The sequence below is a fragment of the Protopterus annectens genome, chromosome 5.part0 (assembly GCF_019279795.1).
Source record: "Protopterus annectens isolate FY-2018-M chromosome 5.part0, PAN1.0, whole genome shotgun sequence".
NCBI classification, from domain to species: Eukaryota; Metazoa; Chordata; order Ceratodontiformes; family Protopteridae; genus Protopterus; species Protopterus annectens.
The window spans coordinates 562,289,447-562,304,424 of record NC_056735.1 but is presented as its reverse complement, the minus strand read 5'-3'; positions in this window follow the sequence as shown (position 1 = coordinate 562,304,424).

Here is a 14,978-nt window from a genome sequence, read left to right as displayed (position 1 = left end):
TATCTCTGCCTCTCTGTTCTCCCTCATTTACAGAGGCTCTCTTAAACCCTTTAGGGAAAGCAACCACAAACGTTGCCAGAAGGCCAAAACTGGACACCTTCCTTATGATAAAATCTGACTCTGTTTTGCTTTCCTCCATAAAATGAGCAAACATACTCAGATCTGTACATAGGACAGGGACTCTTCCCCACATTAAATGTTTGACAAGCTTTTACTTTAATTGATCATTTAACTTGCATTGCATTTTGTTCTGAACCCATTCTGCCAGGCATAGATCCCAACCGATATCCACATGTCTAATCACCTAGACTAATGATTTATTTTCTGCTTTCATCTTCCTAAACCACTGATTATATCAAAGTCAAAAATCACTTTCCCCTGTCAAACACTGAGCTTCCCTGATCATCAGAAAGTAGGCCAATAGAGGAAATGCCTACATTCCTTTTCAGTAACAACTGCCATAAGACACACAAAGCCAAGTACCCAATTATCTCAAGTCCTGTATCTAAACTTGAGTGACAATCTCTTTCCAAACACATCCAATGTTGCCATCAAATCCTTTCCACAATACTCTGCAGCCTATCTGCAACTAAAAGTTCAAAAACGTATACATATTTCCTCACCAAGTCTTTTCCTTGGCCATAAGGGACTGATGAGGTGTGATGAAAACACCCTGTCTTCCCACAAGGAGGCTTGCACAGCTTCCTAGCACCACATAGATGTTCACTTCCAGTTGAGCTCTCACCTGATTCTTGGTTCAGCTGTCCAACTGACAACAGACTGTCCACTCTCCTATCTGCTCCAACAGCACTAACACAGGCCTTTTGCACTATCTGTACTTACCCTTCTGTTCCCAACTGCCCTGCCTAAAATTAGCCATTCCTAAGAAATTCCTGAAAACATAACCCACCATTTATATCAGCGTCCTAAAATAAGCTCAACAAATACTCATTGGTTGACTGGTTATGCACTTCCCCCACATCTAAGGAATCATCAGAAGGAAGGCACCAGACTGAGGCTCAACTGAATTTTCATAATTGCTGCTTCTTTGTGACTTTTGTGACCTATTTTCCCCTCATCTGCCTCATCTTCATCTGGAATTTTCCAACTTCTCTTCTCTTGGTCCTGCTTATGCAATTCCCCTTCTTTGGGTACTTGTGACTGGAAGGCAACCTGTTGAAAAAAACTGCCTGTGGCTGGAAGGCTATGGCCTGTTACTTCTTCCAAAGTCCAACATATAGCATCCCGCAACAGAGAAGAAATGTGAATCATCCACCTCATTTACTTATTACCTCCCCCTTGAACCTAACTAAGCAGCTCATCGTCTTCTAAAGATTACCTCAACTCCACATCCCAACCTTTAATTTTCCAATAAAATGCTAGCTTAACTTTCCTTATCCCACCTCTCTCTCTCTCTCTCTCTCTCTCTCTCTCTCTCTCTTTCTCTCTCTCTCATTTTCTTTAATCTTTGTATATTGATATATGGATTCAGTTATTTTTGTTGACTGTGATTTTAGTCATCCTGAGTATTGGCTGACTGTTTTTGCTGAATTTCAGATCACCAAACACTTAGTTAACATGAGAATATGTGACAGCAGGGATGTCAGAATAACCAGATTTGCCTCAGCTTTCCTTATGGGCAGGGTATGAGAATGCACTCCAATAATTCATCCTTTTATAGTGTCTGCCAACCCAAATGTACTGCTACCATCACCCAATGCCAAGAGAAGCATACCCCTTTTTTGAGGCAGAATTATGAATGATCTGTAGCAATGCACTTCTCAAGTGTACCTGCTTTGGGGGAACATTCCTCAGCATCTCACCTAGAGCACGAGCTCATGCCATGCAATTTTACTAAAACTCTCCTTTTTTAAATAGCTTCCCCCATGACATTAATAATGAAGCACCTGAAATAACCATTCTGCAAGCTTGCAAGCTGTCATTGTTGCTAACAGTTAGTAACTGTTCCACTTTTCACCCACTTGTTAACTCCCAAAAAAGTAACTAACAGGTTATTCCTTAGCATCCTTTTCCAGCTAATGTTCTGGAGGGAGACTCCTGTAGATTGTCCAGAAGGAATGTATCAATGTTATGTGCAACCTACTTGGCTGACTGTTCACTTCTTGCTGTTATGAAATTTGTCCGCCCTGCAAAATATTGTTTTTTTTTTTTTTTTGCCACATTGAAGAACATGTTTTTTTTTATTGGTTGAATTTTTTTTTATTTTTCACATCAACGTTTTGTGGTTATACTGTTTTTAGATGGACACACACACACACACGCACACACACACACACATATGGGTCTACTTTTCTTGATCGAAATTTCAAAATCTCAAACAAGAAAACCCACTTAAGCGAAAGTGCACTACATCGAAAGTTCACTTTCGCAAATGCCGATTCACCAAATTGGAAAAAAAAAAACCTACTTTAAACACTATTTTGCAGGGGGGCAAGGCCTCCCTGCACCCCCGTGTGGGAGGCTGTTTCCACCACACCCCCCTACTTAAATATACTAACTCGAAGATCGCACTACAGTGGGGAAAATGATATATTTCCTTATCCCCACTGTAATGTGCTGTAGTTACTCGGCTTTTGCGAAAGTGCACTGTCGATGTCGTGCACTTTTGCTTAAGTGGGTTCGATCTTCTGTTTGTCAAGAAGGTGTGTTTTCGACAAACAGAAGTAGACCCATATCTATATATATATATATATATATATATATATATATATATATATATATAAATATATATAGGTATATATGCACACACACACACACACACACACACACACACACACACACACACACACACACACAACACACACATAGATAAATAGGTTGGTAGATGTGTTAAATATTGAGATTTAATGAACATTCGTGATGTATGAGAATATGCTTTCTGTTTCCATTATATATTTTATTATTTACAGAGTCTTGTTTAAGTTAGACATTACTGATCAGATAAAATATTTATCTAATGACCCTCTGCTTACATTGAGGCTGTTTGTTTAGCGAAGGATTGAATGTGTTAGCTTGTTGAGAGAATGAGTACTGAACAGTGGAGGAACAGTAGATGTCCTTACATTCACAGCTACAGTATTCCTTAAGAACAGGATTCCCTGCTGTGAAGCCCTCCATCTGGCCAGTTTACAAAAGTCTACCATTGCTTTAAAGTATGCTGAACATCACCTGTGCAGTCCTTGCATAAGCTAGGGCATAAAAGTGATGTTCAGGCATACCATCCTCAGAACTTTTGTGCCGCCAGTCCAAATGCTGTTTTAATCACCAGTCTGTTGCATACATCCTTTTTTTTACTGTTTTTCTGTTTGTTTGCCTTTCTATGCTTACTCCTGTTTACTGGAGTCCTCACAATTGCAGATAAGTACCCAGTTGGGTTTTTGGTTATCTTTTCTGTTTGTTTTGTGCTGTTTGAGGTTAATGTCATCCAGGAAGGGTAAATACCAGTGTGGGAGACTGATTCCCCGTAAAGTCGGCACAATGTGTCTTTTTTTTGCCTTGGTGCTGCTCATGACCTTATGTCTTGTTCAATTTGTCAGACATTTGTCCCCAAAACTCTTCAAAATAGGCTTTCTTCCCTTTCCTTGTACCTTGAGAACCAGTGACATAAGCTTCTTGCTGCAGGTACTAAGGATGGAACTTCCTCCTCCGAGGGTCAGCCGTCTGGGAAGGAGAAGGTACATAAGGTAAGACTGGAATCTTCTGCTGTCCAGCCTCTGCCAGGAGTTTTTCCTGAGGTTATTATGCACCCGGGGTCTCACCCAGTTGTTTTGTCAGATTCTTCTACCATGTCTTGGTTGGAGGCCATTGAGGATCTGGTGGGCAGCGCATCTGATGAGGCTTTGTAGGTGTCCATTTCGGGTGTTCAGAGAGAAACACAGTTAACTGTTTCTGAGGTGTCTAGTGGGGGTCTGCAGTTTCTCTTTAGGAAAGAGATTCCTACTGTGGTTGTGGAATGCCGTCCTGAGTCTGGACCTTCTCAGGTTATTAGGATGGCTATCCCTTTAAAAAAGAAACAAAACTAACCATGTTTCTTCTGCTCCTAGGGATCCACAAAGTGAGTGGCAGGCCATTACTTAGGGGTTATTTAATGCTTTGCTGTCATTGCGCCACCTCAAGAGGTTTCAGTTCCTGCTCCTCCTTGGTCTGCCTCTCCCCTAAAAGGCCCAGAGAATATCATTATTCTGAGGTGGATTCTGATGATGACTCCCTTGCTTATTCCACCCAGATTCCTTCTCCTTTAGACTATGGGTCTGAGGAGGAGGATTCCCATACTCTGCATAATTCTTCTGAGGAAATTTCCTTTGGGGGCACAGTCTCTAGGATGATGGAATTTTTTAAGTGTGATTGTGCCTAGGTTTCAGATATCCATAAGAAGTACTATGAGTTACTGCAGATGGAATCTCCTAAACCTGCGGCCATTCCTCTTGTCTTGTCCACTTTATTTGATGTTTTTTTCCAGTGCCTCTAAAGCACCAGGTTCTCTGCCCCCTACTCCCAGGAAGTCAGATAGGTTTTGTAGGGTTCCTGATTATTGTTTCTTTTTGTATAAATGCCCTGCTGCTGATCCCTCTGTGGTGTCTGTAGCCTCTGATAAGCTGTCCCAATTGATTCCTTCATCCAAATTAGTTCCTTCTGATAAGGACAGTAGGACCATGAATAGGGTGGGTAAGAATGTTTATACTTCATCTACCCTAGATTTGAGGGCTATTAATTATCACACCCATATCTCTAGGCATGTCTTGGCTCTTCTTTTTCAAGCTTGTCAGGTTCTTTTTGATCGTTCAGACTCTGATAGTAAATCTTCTAATCTTTCCTTGCTTGGGACTTCCTCTCAGGTAGTTCAATATTCTATCAAATGTAGTTATGATGCAGCAGACACCTCTTCTAGGGCTGTTGCTTCTGGTTTGGTTCTGAGGAGATAGTCATGGCTTCAGGTTCAACCTTTGCCTGATAATACTAAGGCTAAGTTGCTGGATGCTCCTCTGGATAATACTCTTTTGTGGTGAAGCAGCTTCTGGTTTATTTAAGTCTCTTCAGGACAATGAGAAGGCTTTACAGTAGATTAAGCATGTATTTGTTTCTCCTGTGCCTAAATTTCAGTGGAACTACCCTTCTAAGGCAGCCTTTGTTCGTAAGGAGTCTCGCCATCCTTCTAAAGGTAAGAAGGCTAGTAAACAGACTCCTCCTGCTAAGGCCACTCAGACTGCAGGGATTCTTAAGCCTTCTCTTCCTGTCAAACCAGGTGCTGTCTGACTATCCACCCATTCCTAGCCACATTACTCTTTCTCTTTGCCTTTCTCTTTCTCTTCCTGTTTGGCTTTGGATCACCCAGGATTCATCTGTCAGTCATTCATCAAAGGTACTTCATGGTCTAGATTTCTCACCCTGCTTTTATGGGCATTCCTCAGCCTCCTTGGGAACAGCTTCCTTTTTTCCCAGAGGTTCTTTGAGACCTCTTGTCTCAGGGTACTATTCAAAAAGTGCCTGTGTCCCAAAGGAGGAAAGGGTTTTATTCAAGAATATTTCTAGTGCCCAGAAAAGAAGGTACTTGGAGACCTATCCTAGACCACTTCCATCTGAAAACCTTTCTGAAGGTGCCTTCCTTTTGGATGTTGCCCTTTCATTCCCTTTTTCCTCTCTTGCTTCCTCACTTCTTTCTGTGTCTCTGGACCTCAAGGATGCTTATCTCCATATTCTGATCCATCCTCTTTACTGATGATTTTTGCATTTCTCTGTTGTTTCCTGGGATTTTCAGTTCTGTGCTTTGCCCTTTGGCTTTTCTACTGCCTCACGGGTGTTCACCAAATGCCTCACTCCTGTGATCGCCTTTTGCAGGCTTCAAGGGATCCAAATCTTTTCTTATTTGGACAACATGCTGATTCAGGCATCTTCTCCAGAGTTCCTTTTGAAAAGCCTTAATTTTACCATTTCTCTTCTTCAGGGCCTGGAGTTCACAATAAACTTCAAAATGTCTTCCCTGAATCCTTCAAAGGATCATGTCTTTCTGGGTTGCAGGTTTCCAATGGTGCCAATGCTGGCATTCCTGCCTCCTCCAAAGGCATTAACTCTCCTTTCTTTCAAACTCTTTTTCCCCTGGCCTCCATTTCAGCTCTGGGGTTCATGGTTTCCACCATTCCAATGCTTCTTCTGACCAAACTCCACATGAGGAAGTTCAAGTGGTTTCTGAAGTCTGTGAGGCTTCAGCAAGCACATCCTCTAGACCTTCCTGTTCCTCTTCTCCTCTGTCGCACGAAAGAACTTCTGTGGTGGAGTCAGCAGTTGTTTCTGAATCCAGGGCTCCCTTTTCAGCCTCCACTTCCCTCTCAGGATCTGTTCACAGATGTTTCAGATGTGGGATGGTGAGCAACATTTGTCTCCCTGAGGGTTCAGGGAGTGTGGTTGCATCGATAGCAGAAGGAGCACATCAACATCAAAGAGATGAGGGCTCTTATTCTGGCTTTTCAGGCCTTTCATCCTCTCTTCTTTGCAGGGCCTCTCATGGTATTCACAGACAATACCACAGTCATATGGTATATCAAAAAACAGGGGGGTACAAGGTCTTACCGTCTTTGCTGGCTGGCTCTTCTGGTGTGGGATCTGGGTATCCCATATCATGTCACTCTTCAGGCAGTTTTCATTTCTTCAGATCAGAACATTGTGGCAGGCAATCTCTCGCAGGTCCTTCACTCAATCCCATGAATGGATGCTTCACAGGGATTTGTTTCTGGATATTGTTCACCAGTGGGCTTCTCCTCAAGTAGATCTATTTGCCTCCCCTCTGAACAGGCAACTTCCTCTGTTTCGTGCCATAGTCACAGGTCCTCTGATATGGAAGGTGGATGCCCTTTCTTTTTGTTGGAAGGGGATGTTTATTTATGCATTCCCTCCCCTTCCTCTCATTCTGAGAGTCCTGTTCAAGATTCACAGGATGCTCCCAAAATCTTTTTGGTGATTCTCTTTTGGCTGAAGAATCACTGGTTCCCTCTACTTCTGCATCTAGCCAGGGACAATCATCACAAGTTACCTCACAGGGTGGATCTCCTCACACAAGATGAGGGGTCTCTCATCCATCCCCACCTGTCCATACTTCAACTGACACTATGGGTGATTGGGTTTTGATTCTCATAGACACTATTTTTCTGAGGATGCTTATCTATATGGAAGAGGTTTTCTATTTGGCGCCTGTCTCGTGACCTGGACCCACTTTCTGTGGATGTTGCTTTGGTTATTTCTTATTTGTGTGAGTTGTTCAATGCTGGTTTGACCTATTCTTCTAAGACCCACTTATTAGCTCTTTCTGCTTGTCTGCCTTCAACTACCCCATTAGCTTCTAGATTTGAGGCTAAGCAATTTCTTAAAGGTGTCCATAATATTAGACCTCCCAGGAAACCTGTTCCTCCTCCCTGGGATCTTAATTTTTTTCTGTAAAAATTGACTCAGGCTTCTTTTGAGCCTGCTGTTTCAGCTTCCTTGCAACATTTTTCTTGGAAGGCAGTTCTTTTATTACCTCTTACTTCTGCCAGACAGGTGTCTGAGTTGCAGACCATTATGGCTTCTCCACCTTTTTTGATATTTCATGAGGACAGGGTGTCCTTGTGTACTAATCCTTCTTTCATGCCCAAAGTGGTTAATGAGTTGTCACAATCAGTCTATTCATTTGCCTACTTTTTTCCCTGCCCACAATCTGACAGTGAGAGGGTGCTGCATACCTTAGATGTGCTGTTTCCAGGCAAACTATTTCCACTTGGATTTCAAAGGCTATTTCCTTTTGTTACACTTTTCATGGCGAGAGCCTTCCTTCTTCTGTAAAGGCTCATTCCACTAGAGCTGTGGCTTCTTCTGGTGCTTTTTTCAAAGGCTTAGATGCTAATTCTATTCTTGAAGCTGCTACCTGGACTTCTGTGCATACCTTTACCAAACATTACCAGCTGGATGGTATCTCCAAAGCTAGAGCTGGTTTTGCTGATGCTATTCTTCATGGCTTCTTGGAGGGCTCTGCTGCTTCTTCCTCCCAGGTTTCTTCTTGAGCTTTTGCACTCTCCCATTCATAAGAAATACTGCAGTGGTGAATGTAAGGACAGTACAGTTATCTAAAATCTTACCATAATTGTAGATGTCCTTGCTTTCACCACTGCAGTATTCAATCCCTCCCTCCAGTCCCCTGGTCTTTTTCCCTTCCAGGCTGTGCAGATTCTCCTTGGTTTTCCTTGGACTGCTATTCCTACTGGGGAAATCTGTTCTGAAGATGGTACGCCTGAACATCACCTTTATGACCTACCTTACACAAGGAGTGTGTGGGTGACCTTCAGCATACCTTAAAGCAATGCTAGACTTTTGTAAACTTGCTCAATGGTATACTTTTGTAAACTTGCTTGACAGAGACCTTCATGGCAGGAAATCCCATTCGTAAGGAATACTGAAGCGGTGAAGGCAAGGACATCTACCGTCATGGTAAGATTTTACACAGCTGTACTATATGTGCAACTGGAGGGTTGATTTTCTATCATATTCTATATCCTGGGTTATTTATTCCATTAGTTGACTTCATTTTTGTGAAAGCTGTTTCCGTTGCTTGCATGAAAAGATCAGATTTATTATAACTAGAAACAGTGCTGAATAGCAGGGGCGGCTCGTGGCATAGGGCTGCCGGACTGCAGCCCCCTCAAAAACTTAAAAAAAGAAAGAAAAAATAAACGAAAAATAAAAAAAAATTATTTTTTTAAAATTCGCGGATAGACCGAGTCCCGACTTATCGGTCTATGCGCATGCGCAAGGCAGCCCGGCCATCCCCATAGGGGGACACAAGGAGACGTCTGTGCACTTTTACAGTGCACAGACCCGCCAGGAGTATAGGACGCGTCCGGACTGCAAGAGGAGCAGCAGGGACTCGGGACAGAGCCTTAGGGATCTCGTCGGCAAGGAGCATTGGGATCTGTCTTCAGTGTTGCGCGGGAAGGATGTATGTACGTTAACTGGATGTATTCATTCAGGTAAGGTGCCTTTTAATTTACTATGTTTATTGAGTTTGTGCTTTTTAATTTACAATGTTTATTTGTGTGTGTATGGTGCTTGTGCTTTACTGGAGTTTGTGTATGGTGCTTGTGCTTTACTGGAGTGGAGTTTGTGTATGGTGCTTGTGCTTTACTGGAGTTTGTGTATGGTGCTTGTGCTTTACTGGAGTTTGTGTATGGTGCTTGTGCTTTACTGGAGTTTGTGTATGGTGCTTGTGCTTTACTGGAGTGTGTGTGTGTGTGTGTGTGTGTGTAAATGCCCCAGGTGCTTATGGTGGTGTGGTAGGGAATGCCTCAGGCTTGAACCCTGTACCCTGTATGCAGGTGTTAAAGACTTGAGTTCCCTACCCACCACCATTTGTAAAAAAATTTCAGATTTTTGCCTCATATTCGATCTGATCTGTTCCTCATAATATCTGTGGTTTGTAAATGTTGCAATGCTTGATATTTGATGGTGTAGTAGTAGCATTGTTGCCTCACAGCTGCAGGTTCTTGGGTTTGATTCTTGGCTGGGGTTCCTTCTTTGTGGGTCTGTATCTTCTCCCTGTGTTTGTGTGGGTTTGCTTTTGTGTCCTCCCATGTTACAAAGACATGTCTGCATTATTTCTTCCTTGTCCTCTGCTGAAAATTGTTTATTTGTTCCAAGTCAGACTGTCCTGATTAAAAATTGTTAAATAAAATTGACAGGCATTTGAATTTCAGACTTAAAGGTTTCTGAATGTTTAATTCCTTTGATGGTGCAGTGGTAGTATTGTTGCCTCACAGCTATAGGTTTTCTGGTTTGATTCTTGGTTGGGGTGGCTTCTGTGTGGAGTCTGCATCTCCTCCATGTGTTTGTGTGGATTTGCTCTGGTGCCCTGCCATTTTACAAAGACGTGTCTGCAGTTTTAATCCCTGCTGAAAATTGGTTTTGTTCTGTCCGCAGTAAAATTGACAGGCATTTGAATTTCAGACTTCAGGTTTCTGAATGTTTAATTCCTTGCATAATTGATGGTGCGGTGGTAGTATTGTTGCCTCACAGCTATAGGTTTTCTGGTTTGATTCTTGGTTGGGGTGGCTTCTATCTGCATCTCCTCCTGTATTTGTGTGGATTTGCTCTGGTGCCCTGCCATTTTACAAAGACGTGTCTGCAGTATTAATCCCGGCGTCTCTGCTGAAAATTGTTTTTGTTCTGTCCGCAGTAAAATTGACAGGCATTTGAATTTCAGACTTCAGGTTTCTGAATGTTTAATTCCTTGCATAATTGATGGTGCGGTGGTAGTATTGTTGCCTCACAGCTATAGGTTTTCTGGTTTGATTCTTGGTTGGGGTGGCTTCTGTCTCCATCTCCTCCCTGTATTTGTGTGGATTTGCTCTGGTGCCCTGCCATTTTACAAAGACGTGTCTGCAGTATTAATCCCTCTGCTGAAAATTGTTTTTGTTCTGTCAGCAGTAAAATTGACAGGCATTTGAATTTCAGACTTCAGGTTTCTGAATGTTTAATTCCTTGCATAATTGATGGTGCGGTGGTAGTATTGTTGCCTCACAGCTATAGGTTTTCTGGTTTGATTCTTGGTTGGGGTGGCTTCTGTCTGCATCTCCTCCCTGTATTTGTGTGGATTTGCTCTGGTGCCCTGCCATTTTACAAAGACGTGTCTGCAGTATTAATCCCTCGCCTCTGCTGAAAATTGTTTTGTTCTGTCCGCAGTAAAATTGACAGGCATTTGAATTTCAGACTTCAGGTTTCTGAATGTTTAATTCCTTGCATAATTGATGGTGTGGTGGTAGTATTGTTGCCTCACAGCTATAGGTTTTCTGGTTTGATTCTTGGTTGGGGTGGCTTCTGTGTGGAGTATGCATCTCCTGCCTGTGTTTGTGTGGATTTGCTCTGGTGCCCTGCCATTTTACAAAGATGTGTCTGCAGTTTTAATCCCTCTGCTGAAAATTGTTTTTGTTCTGTCCGCAGTAAAATTGACCGGCATTTGAATTTCCAACTTCATGTTCTTCAGAATACATAGTAGCACAACCTTTTTTTTTTTTAGCAATTTTCAAGTTTATAAGATGAATATTTTAAATTTGTCCCTATTTTTGGGACTGTATTCCCCTATTATTGGCTTCGTCCAGGTTTTTGTGCTAAGGTTGACAGCTATGGCAAGAACTGAATTCACTGAATATGTTTGAGGGCTGTATTCCCTCATTACTGGGTTTGTCCAGGTGTTTTGTACTAAGAGGTTGACGGCTATGGTGAGAACTGAATTCACTAAATGATAGCCATTTAAGTTTCAGTCTTCCTTTTTTACAAAGCAGCTGATGTGGGTGAGTGGTATGTTACTCTGACTGTTTTTGCTCAGGGACCTTGGCAGTAAAATATATGGTGGCAACACAACATTTTATTCTAGCAACTTTCCAAGATTATACAAGCAATGTTTAATGTGTCCCTGTTTTTGGGCTTTTGACCCCCCCCCAATACATTTTGGCTTTTTCCAGCTTTCTTGAGCTGTTGAGATGCAGTTGAGTATTGAGTAGATTTTACAAGGAACTGAGAGCTGCAGGGGAAGAGAAGTTTAGTGCTTTGCCAAGTTAATACTATAGCACAACAGGCTGTGTACTTGCTTTTGATGCAGAAGGTTGTGGGTTCTACTCCCGCAAGGGGTAGATGCTGCCGCACTGAGAATGTTCTCCTTGGTGAAGATACTAACTATGAGTTCGTTATCAGTTTGCCATCCATTTCCTTTTGCAATATTATTACTAGCTTATCATTTTTTTAATGTAATATAGACGATTTATTCCTGCAGGGCAACAGACACTTTATTTTTCGATGAAACCATGAAATATAAAGGTGATTGCTAGCAGCAACCACTTCATTAGTTACAGATTTCTTTAATGTGGAATTATTTAGATGACTGACTTCAGAGATTGTGCATATTTACTGATAATGGACTGTAGAATTGTGCATATTTACTGATAATGGTGGACTGTGGAATTGTGCATATTTGCTGATAATGGTGGACTGTGGAATTGTGCATATTTACTAATAATGGTGGACTGTGGAATTGTGTATATTTACTAATAATGGTGGACTGTGGAAGTCTGAGTAGACTTTTTATGATAAATGTTCTCAACTGGGCAGTTTTGCCATTATGGGTGCATATGGTTTGTTTCATTGCTTACTGGAAAAAATGTTCAAAACAAATTTAAAACATCCTGTAACAAGTGTACTGTATTGTACAAGGAATATAATTTTAGTACAATGAGGAAGGTGTATCAAAGAGCACATGTATGTTTCATATGCAAGGAGCCTATGATTCGAAACAGCCCAAAATTAATCTTTATCTGCCACTGGCAAAATGTATTTTCTTTGAATGTGGGTTTCAATGCTGTTTCAATGAATGTGAGTTTCAAGGGCAGAGAAGTTTTAATGCTAAGTTTTCATTGTGAGACTGCATTGCTTTGTTTAACAGATGACTTAGTGTTTGTGCTGTAAAATACAAGATAAAACTTTCAAATGAAGTCCAACTCATCATAGAAGTAAAGCAGTATGCACATTAGTGTTTATGGTAAATGGAGTGAAATAGCCAAGTATAATGGTTCATTGGAATGGCTGCAGAGGCTCCATTCAACCATTGTTTTGTCAGGGGAAGGGCAGCAAACTCAGACAGGCCCAGCTGAACTATACCTCCCAACTGTCCAGATTTTCAAAGAATGAATAGATTTTTGCTTCTTATTTTTGGTTTGTTCATAAAATTTGTAGTTTTAATTCCTAAATGATTTGCCAGAAGTCACTCTAAGTTTCAGACTTCATAACCTTCAGAAAAATGCATGTTAAAGTAAGAGCTGTTGTATCAACTGTCTCAATTTATACAAGAGCAATTTTAGTACTGTTTATATGTGCCCCAATATATTTGGCCTTGTTCTGATTTACTGCATTAACAGGTTGAGAGGTACATGCAAATAAATTGCTTTATAGAATTAGGCATAGCCAACCTCTCAACTGTCCCCAATTTTTGGCTCAAAATGTTGCTCTTCCCCCTTATAATCCCTCCGCAAAATAGCAATTTTGGAAGAAAACATGGAGGGTTTACAATTAAGAAATAACTGTAATAATCAAAGTTATAGATTACTTGAAATGCATGTAGATTCTTTTATATTTTGTCAGCTGCTCAAGGTAGCAGTACTAATATTAAAGTGTCCCTTCTTTGACAGGTAGCAGCTGTATTGTGTGTCTATTTTATATTTTTGCATCATGTTTTGTCCATTTTTCATAAAATTGTGTTTTTGGCAAATTAGTGACATCACTAAAGACTGAAGTTAGAAAATGACAGACATTTGAGTTTCAGATTTTATACCCTTCAGAAAATTCATACTAATGCAAGACCTATTCTATTATCTTTCTAAGTTTATTAGAGCAATATTTAAAAATTGTCCTTATTGTTGGGCCTTTGTCCCACTTCTGTGTATGGCTTTGTCCAGATTTCTTGCTCTTGAGGTTGAGAGGTATGACAAATGTGTCAGGGCCATCACAGTCAGCCAGTGAGATTTCAAATTGTGACATGCTTTTGCACCCCACTCCCCATGTAGTGACTCTGGATGTGTCCAAGCAAGGCAAGGAGTAGTTGTATCTACCTTGGATGGGAGGACACACTGCATAAGTACTACAGTGGCTTTTCATCTGTCCTTGATTTTGCAGAATGGTCTGGTTTCTGTCATATTTTTGTACTGTTGATTTATGCTTATTACTCAAAGTGCCTGTTGCTCTGTGTTTTAAGTAGCAATGCTTTAATGACCATAAGGTAAGCTTGTCTGAGATCGTAAGATGCAAGTAAGCTTTAATAAGCATACTGTTAAAGAATTGCCAACATTGAAAGCCTATCTGTTGTTGCCATGCAGAGAATACTTGACTAGATAATGTATAAGCCTTGGGTATTAAAGGACAGGATTCCATTATTTTAAAAGCTCATTACACTTGTTGGAGACTTCCAGTCAGCTCTACAGACTTTACCCGTAAACTAAACAGAATGCCAATCATGTGTGGTCCATAACCTGTACAGTAATCCTTTAAGCAATGTATCTTGAGCTTGTTTCTTGTTTGCTTTTCATTTCTTACTTTTAACATGTTTTCCCCATGAAACAAGTTGTCAGGCAGCAGGTCTTTTTGGATAAGAAACATTTTTACAAGTGGGGCATCACATAGATTTCTACTTTCAGCATGTTGCTTGGTACTTTAATAAAGCTGAATATATTATAATTAGATCTGCAGTGCAAGGAGAAGTGGTTTGAGTTGAGTGCTTCTGGTTTTTCTTATACTTGATTTTGACTGGCATTCCAGTAATGTATTTAAAAAGTAATTTATTTTTTCATGCCTCACAACCTTTTGTTTCCATCTAGATATTAAGTAAGCTGTCATGCAGCCAATGCATTGAAATATTTTTATTCTTCTACACTTATTTTTGTCTTGATTGGACTTTCATAATGATGGTTTGCCACCCAGGGCAGCGTATTTAATTAAAGTTAGTTTTTTGTGGTTTTGTGCATAGCTCCTCCCCTTTATGGTTGACCACACCCCTTCCCTTTGACCCCACCCATTCAGCGTCTCCTGCAGCCCCCCTGTGATTTGAAGTCACCAGCCGCCACTGCTGAATAGTATCACTAAGTAAGTGGGATTTTAAATTATCTTTGAAGGTGCTCGTTCATAGCAGAGCACAGACTTATGTTTAAAACATAAACTGAGTTTCTTGAATTAATAGCACAAGAAAACTTAGAAATATTAAATGCCAAAACTTCTTTAACAGGAAATTAATTACTGAAAAAATATTACCTTGTATAGAAAGTATGATAATTAATTAATTAATTACATTACATTATTTATTTATTTTATTTGTTTTGTTGGTTATTTATTTATATTTATTTACCAGGGTAGTGCACTTATCAATATTGACCAATTTCAAACTCAGCCCGTGTGAAATATAA